The 9,701-nt window shown below is 38.8% G+C and overlaps 1 non-coding gene across 1 annotated transcript; it reads right to left on the reverse strand.

The window, feature by feature from the left end:
• Positions 1-4,322: 4,322 nt before the first annotated feature.
• On the reverse strand, positions 4,323-4,394 carry TRNAE-UUC (transfer RNA glutamic acid (anticodon UUC)). The gene has a single exon. It is a non-coding gene; the product is annotated as a tRNA-Glu (tRNA).
• Positions 4,395-9,701: the final 5,307 nt, after the last annotated feature.

A 9,701-nucleotide genomic window follows, 5' to 3' on the forward strand; every position in this document is an offset into this window, starting at 1 on the left:
CCCCCCCCCCCCCCGCCAGCCGCAACTAGAGAAAGCCCGCGTGCAGCAACGAAGACCCAACGCAGCCAAACATAAATAGATAAATAAATAAATAAAATCTTAAAAAAAAATTCAGGTAGTAACTCCTTTTCAAATAGTGAATGATCTTCCTCCACATGAGCAACCAGCCAAGGGGCCTGTATATTGCACAGGGTGTAGTCTTTCCCATGACTGCTCTGTAGAACAGTTGGTACTGCTGTTGAGACACACAGCCAAATGATCTCTTTCCCCTGAGCCTAGCATTAGTCAAAGCTTGTGCTAGAATCAAGACAGTTGATTCATTCTAAGACACACAGAGAGGTCTGGGCCAAGACACAACCGGGGTCACTTTAAGGAGGGCCCTGATCCTATACTTCTATCCCTAAATGCCAATTAATTACTGAAACTTCTGACTTAAGCCAGTTAAATCAATAACAGAGGCTCAGTAGGACTCAGCAAATGCAGCACAAAGCAGCACAGCTCAAAGGGCAAGCTAGCCAGCAGGCATCAGAGTCAGTTAGCAAGTCAAAGCAAGAGAAGACAGACCCCTGGTGGTGGTGGTCACTGTCTCAGCATTCTGCTCACAGTACCAATTGTGGACGCCCTACAGAAACAGAATGGACTCCCACCCCAAATTTGGTTTTGATGTCAAGACTGACACATATCTAGAGGATATGAAAGGTTTATTGCTTACATAATGAGGCTTTCTGGGGCAAACAGGGCAGGCATCCCAAACTGATCTGAAATGACTTGGGAGAGCAAGGAAAGAAGACTGGCTTGGGGTTTTTATGGTGGTCAGGGGGTGGGCTGGAGTGAAGGTTCCTGCGCATGGGATGGGGCCGGGGGGGTTGAATCTATGGCTGGTGCCAAAGGAAGGAGAACCCAGACTTTCTTATCAGCTTGCCAAGATGTGAGGCACAAAGGGAAGAGGGAGGGTGAAGCTTAAAAGCTGTAAGCAGTCAAACATTGTAAAAGGGATTCGACTCTATTAGAGCATACTTCTGATGGCAGTATGGAAAAGTGAGATAGCTGGGTCCTTGATGAGTTTATTCAGCCTCTCAAAAGACCTTGTAACCACCTGCTCCAGACTTCTAGTGTTGCTGAATAATTCAATGTCTTTATGGTTGAGGCTATTTTTAATTAAGCTTTCTGTTACTTGCAGTCAAAATAATTCTGAACTGAAGATATAATCCATTATTATCATTTTGGATATATAAAGGGAATACAAAGGTGCTTCAATATAAATAAATCTATACTTGTAATTCATAAAAAAATGAATTAAAGAAGAACATCATAGGACATATTAATAATATACTTTAAATGCTTTTATAAAATCCAGTAACTGTCTCTAATAAAAACGCAAGGTAAAAGAGGAATAGAAAGCACCTATCTAAAGGCTCCTTACTAAAAACTAACAACAAATATCATTCTAAAGAATGAAACACTAAAAGCATTTCCCAGATAACCAAGCATTACACAGGAATGCTATTATAATTATTATTCCACATATTCTTAGATATTCTAATAAATGCAATAAAGGAATAAAATGATTTAGCATAATAAATATTGAAAAAAGAACTGTAACTTTTTCTGGTGTGAGTATATACCCAGAAAATCCAAGAGACACTAATAAATACTAATACAATTAATAGCATCATTAAGGTTGTTGCTGTTTTTCTACTGACTCACCTCATTGGCACAAGGCAGCAACTGGGTTTGGAACTGCCCCCACCTTCCCCTGGATTCTCCTTTAACTCCTCTGACTCTTGGGTCAGGTGTGTAAGTTTAGTTTTGAGACAGTGTCTTGGCCTCTACTGGATGCCCATTCTATCAGGGTCGGAGGAAACAAGAAACTGACGCAGGTTTCAGTTCGTCCTTGGGAGCTCTAGCTCATGCTTGTGGGTTCCAGTTTGTTTTTGTTCTCTCCCACGTAACATCTATGTCCATCTTGCCTTCCTGACTATCTGCATTGTGGACTTAAAGTTCCAGCATTAGATGTGAAGAAAACAGCCTTACAGAGATTTCTTAACTAGTTCCCACAATTCTGTAAGGTAAAATCTCTGTAACAAATCCCTTAAAAATTACACACATACACTCACATGCACACTCACATGTGTGCACGTGTGTGCACGTACACACACACACACACACACACACACACACACACACACACACAGTGTAGTCCTGCTACTTTGATTGAAGCCTGATTGGCATACTTTGAAATAAAATTTAACAAAAAAGAAGGTAGATTTCCGCTACTGGCCAAGGTGGTAATAGCAGGGACTGGATTTACTCTCTTATCAGAAAAAGAAAACTACACTTTTACAAATGGACAACAGATATGAAATAATAGTTTTCAAGTCACTGGACGTCAAGAAATGAAGGACAGTGATCCCTAAGAAATGGGAAACAAATGAGGTGAGCCCCATGTTTGCTCAGCATGCTGTCTGGAGTTTCCAGGACATAGCATAAGGAGAGGGAACCAGGTGGAACCTGAAAAACTCTATGAGTTGAGGAGATGGAGTGAAGAATCTGCAGAGACTAAGGCAGCTATGATTTGGAAGACAGAGTAAGATCTATATCTATATCTATATCTATATATAGAGAGAGATACCTATCAATATATATAACTCCAGAGACCTGCAGAGGGTTCCCTCAAGTACTGATGTGCTCATACATGTGAAGAAACTACCCAAAGCTAAGGAATTAATCACACAAAAGGATTGGAACACAAATAGACGTGGAAATAGTGCCTGTTCCCTTTAGCCAGACTGGTAAAACATAGAACATTGGATAGAATACTGAGGTCCTTGCCTAGGTAGTGGAGGATATTTAGACTCAGACTGAACACTGCTCTCAATTCACCTAAAATATAAAAGCAAGATCCTAAAGGATTCAAATGTTTCCATGTAACTTAAGTGTTTCTGAGGAAAAAAGTTCAATAATATTTATAGGATTACAGAAACAACTAGCACTCAACAAGTTAAAATTCTCAGTGTTGTGTATCCAATCAAAAATTTCTAGGCATGCAAAGAAGCAGGAAAACATAACTCATAATGAGATGAAAAAAAATCAACCAATCAAAAGCAGCCCCCATATAACACAGATGTTGGAATTAGCAGACAAAGGCATTAAAACAGTTATTATAACTATTAAAACAGTTATAACTCCATATCTTCAGAAGTTAAGACATGTATAATATAAAAAGACAAATCAAATATCTGGAGTTGAGAAATATGCAATTTGAAATAAAAATATACTGGATGGGGGCTTCCCTGGTGGCGCAGTGCTTGAGAGTCCGCCTGCCGATGCAGGAGACGCGGGTTCGTGCCCCGTTTCGGGAAGATCCCACATGCCGCGGAGCGGCTGGGCCCGTGAGCCATGGCCGCTGAGCCTGCGCGTCCGGAGCCTGTGCTCCGCAAATGGGAGAGGCCACAACAGTGAGAGGCCCGCATAACGCAAGAAAAAAAAAAAAAATATACTGGATGGGACTAACAGTAAATTAGACATTGCACAAGAAAAAAATTAGTAAACTTGAAACTGTAGCAATGGAAACTATCCAAAATGACACACTCAGAAGAAAAAACATCCAAAGAAATGAACAAAGCATCACTGAGCTGTGAGAAAACTGTATTTGGTAATTGGAGTTCCCAAATGAAGGGAGTACAGAAAATAGTTGAAAGTTTCCCCAAATTTCATGAAAACTATAAACCCACAGATCTAAGAAGCTCAAAGAACCTCAAGCACACACAAAAAATTGAAGAACACTACACCAAGGCATGTATGATTTTTTTGTTTTGTTTTTATTTTAATTAATTAATTTATTTATTTTGGCTGCGCTGGGTCTTAGTTGCAGTACACGGGATCTTTGTTGTGGCATGTTTTCTTAGTTGCAGCATGCATGTGGGATCTAGTTCCCCGACCAGGGATCGAACCAGGCCCCCTGCATTGGGAGCACAGAGTCTTACCCACTGGACCACCAAGAAAGTCCCTGTTTTGTTTTTAGTTCTTTAATATTTTACTGGACAAATATTGTGACTCTTTTGAAATGTATGTTATCAACACGTCCTTCCAAATAAAAGTTTTAGATTTTGCTAACTAGAGACTCCAAGGTCTACCCTCCCTTCCTCTGCTGAGCATCATGAGGTCTCCTCTCCCTACCTGAATGTCACAAGACATCCACCTGCTCTACCTCACATATATGATTAAAGGTATATATGATTAAGTTGCTCACAATGAGGAGAAAATATATATATATATATATTTTGGCTGCGCTGCGTGGCTTGTGGGAAGTGAGATCTTAGTTCCCCAACCAGGGTTTGAACCCGGGCCATGGCAGTGAAAGTGCCAAGTCCTAACCATTGGACCACCAGGGAATTCCCCAAGAAAATCTTAAAAGCAACCAGAACAAGACATAGGTTACATAAAAGGATGATAGTAGATCTCATATCAGAAATAATGTAAGATGACAGAGGAGCAAAACCTTTAAAGTCTTGAAATTAAAAAATGATTATCAACCTAGAATTTTTTTTTTTAAAGAAGATGTTGGGGGTAGGAGTTTATTAATTATTTATTTTTGCTGTGTTGGGTCTTCGTTTCTGTGCGAGGGCTTTCTCTAGTTGTGGCAAGTAGGGGCCACTGTTCATCGTGGTGCGCGGGCCTCTCACTATCACGGCCTGTCTTGTTGCAGAGCACAGGCTCCAGACGCCCAGGCTCAGTAGTTGTGGCTCACGGGCCCAGTTGCTCCGCGGCATGTGGGATCCTCCCAGACCAGGGCTCGAACCCGTGTCCCCTGCATTAGCAGGCAGATTCCCTGCTGCATTAGCAGCAGGCTCTCCTGCGCCACCAGGGAAGCCCCAACCTAGAATTTTATACCGAGTGAAAATATTGTTAAAAAACAAAGTTCAACTGAGTAAAATTTAAAGATCTTATTGGCTTTATTCAATGATTCATGAATTGGGCAGCATCCCATCTAGTAGATAGAAAGGAGCTCTGAGGAGCTGTACAAAGTGAAAGATTTTTATAGGCAGAAGGGAGCAGGAACAAGGAAATTGGTTGTGGCAAGGTCACTTTCCTTTAGGGGAAGGCAGGGTCTATCAGGAAGATGACCTCACTAGTGCTGATCAGGTAATTCCTGACTGACTGGTTTAAGATTCCATTTCTGGGAAAGCTGAAACTAATTAAGTTTCGGTTTGGTGACGTGGGGCTTAGCATAAGTGACTCCATTTGTGACCTGTTGTCTTGTTTTTAACAATATCAAGAAAGAAGGTGAAATACTTATTCAGCTATACAAAAGCTGAAATAATGCATCATTAGCTGACACATACTATAAGAAGTATTAAAGGAATTTCTTCAGGCAGAAAGAAAATGATAGATGGAAATGTAGATTTATACAAAGGAATAAAGAACACCAGAAATGGTTACAACAAGGAGATATACATATATATGATTTTTTCTTATTATTTAAATATCTAAAATTTAATTGACTGTTAAAATAATATTAACAATCTAGTGTAGGGTTTATAATATATGTAAAATAAAATGCATGACAAAAATAACATAAGGGCTAGGAGAGACGAAATGGAAATGTACTATTGTAAGGTTCTCATATAATATGTGAAATGGTATAATATCACATTAAGGTAGACTGTGATAACTTAAAAATGTATACTGTAAACTGTAAAGCAACCTTAAAATAAAAGAAAGCTAATGCTAATAAAAGCAACAAAAGTAAAAAAGTGAAATCATAAACAACATGGAATTAATAAAAAAATAAGGCAAAAAAGGAGAAAAAAATAAATGGGGCAAATACACCATTGAGGTTGCACCCCAATTAAGTCAGAGATTCTCAGAGTGGATTTAAAACCAAGGCCCAGCTCTAAGTTTCCTACAAGAAACACACTTTAAATATAAAAACACAAATAGTTTAAAAGTAAAAGAATGGATTTAGCAATGATTTCCAGGACCTGACACCAAAAATGAAGGCAACAAAAATTTTTTAAAATATAAATTGCACTATATCAAAATTTAAAACTTCTGTGCACGAAAGGACACAAAACACATTGAAAAGGAATACCCATGGAAAGGGAGAAATATTTGAAAATCATGTATCTGATAAGGGATTAATATGTAGAGGATATAATGAACTCCTACAACTGAATGATTTAAAAAACCTGAATAAAAAATGGGCAAAAGGAGGGAGCTTCAAGATGGTGGAAGAGTAAGACATGGAAATCACCTTCCTCCCCACAAATACATCAGAAATACATCTACATGTGGAACAACTCCTACAGAACACCTACTAAATGCTGGCAGAAGACATCAGACCTCCCAAAAGGCAAGAAACTCCCTACGTACCTGGGTAGGGCAAAAGAAAAAAGAAAAAACAGAGACAAAAGAATAGGGACAGGACCTGCACCTCTAGGAGGGAGCTGTGAAGGAGGAAAAGTTTCCACACACTAGGAAGCCCCTTCGTGGACGGAGACTGCGGATGGTGGAGTGGGAAAGCTTCGGGGCCGCAGAGGAGAGCACAGCCACAGGGGTGCGGACACTCCAAAACACACCACCGGATGCAGTCCTGCCCACCAAAAAGACAAGATCCAGTCTCATCCACCAGAACACAAGCACCAGTCCCCTCCACCAGGAAGCCTACACAACCCACTGAACCAACCTTAGCCACTGGGGACAGACACCAAAAACAAGGGGAACTAAGAACCTGCAGCCTGCGAAAAGGAGACCCCAAACACAGTAAGTTAAGCAAAATAAGATAGAGAAAGACACAGCAGATGAAGGAGCAAGGCAAAAACCCATCAGACCTAACAAATGAAGAGGAAATAGGCAGTCTACCTGAAAAAGAATTCAGAATAATGATAGCAAAGATGACCCAAAATCTTGGAAATAGAATAGAGAAAATACAAGAAACATTTAACAAGGACTTAGAAGACCTAAAGAGCAAACAAACAGTGATGAACAACACAATAAATGAAATTAAAAATTCTCTAGAAGGGATCAATAGCAGAATAACTGAGGCTGAAGAACTGATAAGTGACCTGGAAGATAAAAGAGTGGAAATAACTACTGCAGAGCAGAATAAAGAAAAAAAGAATGAAAGGAACTGAGGACAGTCTCAGAGACCTCTGGGACAACATTAAATGCACCAACATTCGAATTATAGGGGTCCCAGAAGAAGAAGAGACAAAGAAAGGGACTGAGAAAATATTTCAAGAGATTATAGTTGAAAACTTCCCTAATATGGGAAAGGAAATAGTTAATCAAGTCCAGGAAGCACAGAGAGTCCTGTAAAGGATAAATCCAAGAAGAAACACACCAAGACACATATTAATCAAACTGTCAAAAATTAAATACAAAGAAAACATATTAAAAGCAGCAAGGGAAAACCAACAAATAACACACAAGGGAATCCCCATAAGGTTAACAGCTGATCTTTCAGCAGAAACTCTGCAAGCCAGAAGGGAGTGGCAGCACATATTTAAAGTGATGAAGGAGAAAAACCTACAACCAAGATTACTCTACCCAGCAAGGATCTCATTCAGATTTGACAGAGAAATTAAAAACTTTACAGACAAGCAAAAGCTAAGAGAATTCAGCACCACCAGACCAGCTTTACAGCAAATGCTAAAGGAACTTCTCTAGGCAAGAAACACAAGAGAACGAAAAGACCTACAAGAACAAACCCAAAATAATTAAGAAAATGATAATAGGAACATACATATCGATAATTACCTTAAATGTAAATGGATTAAATGCTCAAACCAAAAGACATAGACTGGCTGAATGGATACAAAAAGAAGACCTGTATATATGCTGTCTAGAGACCCACCTCAGACCTAGGGACACATACAGACTGAGGGGACAGAAAAAGATATTCCATGCAAACGGAAATCAAAAGAAAGCTGGAGTAGCAATTCTCATATCAGACAAAATAGACTTTAAAACAAAGACTATTAGAAGAGACAAAGAAGGACACTACATAATGATCAAAGGATCAATCCAAGAAGAAGATATAACAATTGTAAATATTTAAGCACGCAACACAGGAGCACCTCAATACATAAGGCAAATACTAACAGCCATAAAAGGGGAAATCAACAGTAACACAATCATAGTAGGGGACTTTAACACCCCACTTTCACCAATGGACAGGTCATCCAAAATGAAGATAAATAAGGAAACACAAGCTTTAAATGATACATTAAACAAGATGGACTTAATTGATATTTATAGGACATTCCATCCCAAAACAACAGAATACACATTCTTCTCAAGTGCTCATGGAACATTCTCCAGGATAGATTATATCTTGGGTCACAAATCAAGCCTTGGTAAATTTAAGAAAATTGAAATCGTATCAAGTATCTTTTCCAGCCACAGCACTATGAGACTAGATATCAATTACAGGGAAAAAAATCTGTAAAAAATAGAAACACATAGAGGCTAAACAATACACTACTTAATAACGAAGAGATCACTGAAGAAATCAAAGAGGAAATCAAAAAATACCTAGAAACAAAACAATGGAGATACAACGACCCAAAACCTATGGGATGCAGCAAAAGCAGTTCTAAGAGGGAAGTTTATAGCAATACAAGCCCACCTTAAGAAGCAGGAAACATCTCGAATAAACAACCTAACCTTGCACCTCAAGCAATTAGAGAAAGAAGAACAAAAAAACCCCAAAGTTAGCAGAAGGAAAGAAATCATAAAAATCAGATCAGAAATAAATGAAAAAGAAATGAAGGAAACAATAGCAAAGATCAATAAAACTAAAAGCTGGTTCTTTGAGAAGATAAACAAAATAGATAAACCATTAGCCAGACTCATCAAGAAAAAAAGGGAGAAGACTCAAATCAATAGAATCAGAAATGAAAAAGGAGAAGTAACAACTGACACTGCAGAAATACAAAAAATCATGAGGGATTACTACAAGCAACTCTATGCCAATAAAATGGACAATCTGGAAGAAATGGACAAATTCTTAGAAATGCACAAACTGCCAAGACTGAATCAGGAAGAAATAGAAAATATGAACAGACCAATCACAAGCACTGAAATTGAAACTGTGATTAAAAATCTTCCAACAAACAAAAGCCCAGGACCAGATGGCTTCACAGGCGAATTCTATCAAACATTTAGAGAAGAGCTAACACCTATCCTTCTCAAAATCTTCCAAAATATAGCAGAGGGAGGAACACTCCCAAACTCGTTCTACGAGGCCACCATCACCCTGATACCAAAACCAGACAAAGATGTCACAAAGAACGAAAACTACAGGCCAATATCACTGATGAACATAGAGGCAAAAATCCTCAACAAAATACTAGCAAAAAGAATCCAAGAGCACATGAAAAGGATCATGTACCATGATCAAGTGGGATTAATCCCAGGGATGCAAGGATTCTTCAATATACGCAAATCATTCAGTGTGATAAACCATATTAACAAATTGAAGGAGAAAAACCATATGATCATCTCAATAGATGCAGAGAAAGCTTTTGACAAAATTCAACACCCATTTATGATAAAAACCCTGCAGAAAGTAGGCATAGAGGGAACTTTCCTCAACAACCTCAACATAATAAAGGGCATAAATGACAAACCCACAGCCAACATCATTCTCAATGGTGAAAAACTGAAACCATTTCCTCTAAAATCAGGAATAAGAC

The sequence above is a fragment of the Lipotes vexillifer genome, unplaced genomic scaffold (assembly GCF_000442215.2).
Source record: "Lipotes vexillifer unplaced genomic scaffold, Lipotes_vexillifer_v1.1 scaffold681, whole genome shotgun sequence".
NCBI classification, from domain to species: domain Eukaryota; kingdom Metazoa; phylum Chordata; class Mammalia; order Artiodactyla; family Lipotidae; genus Lipotes; species Lipotes vexillifer.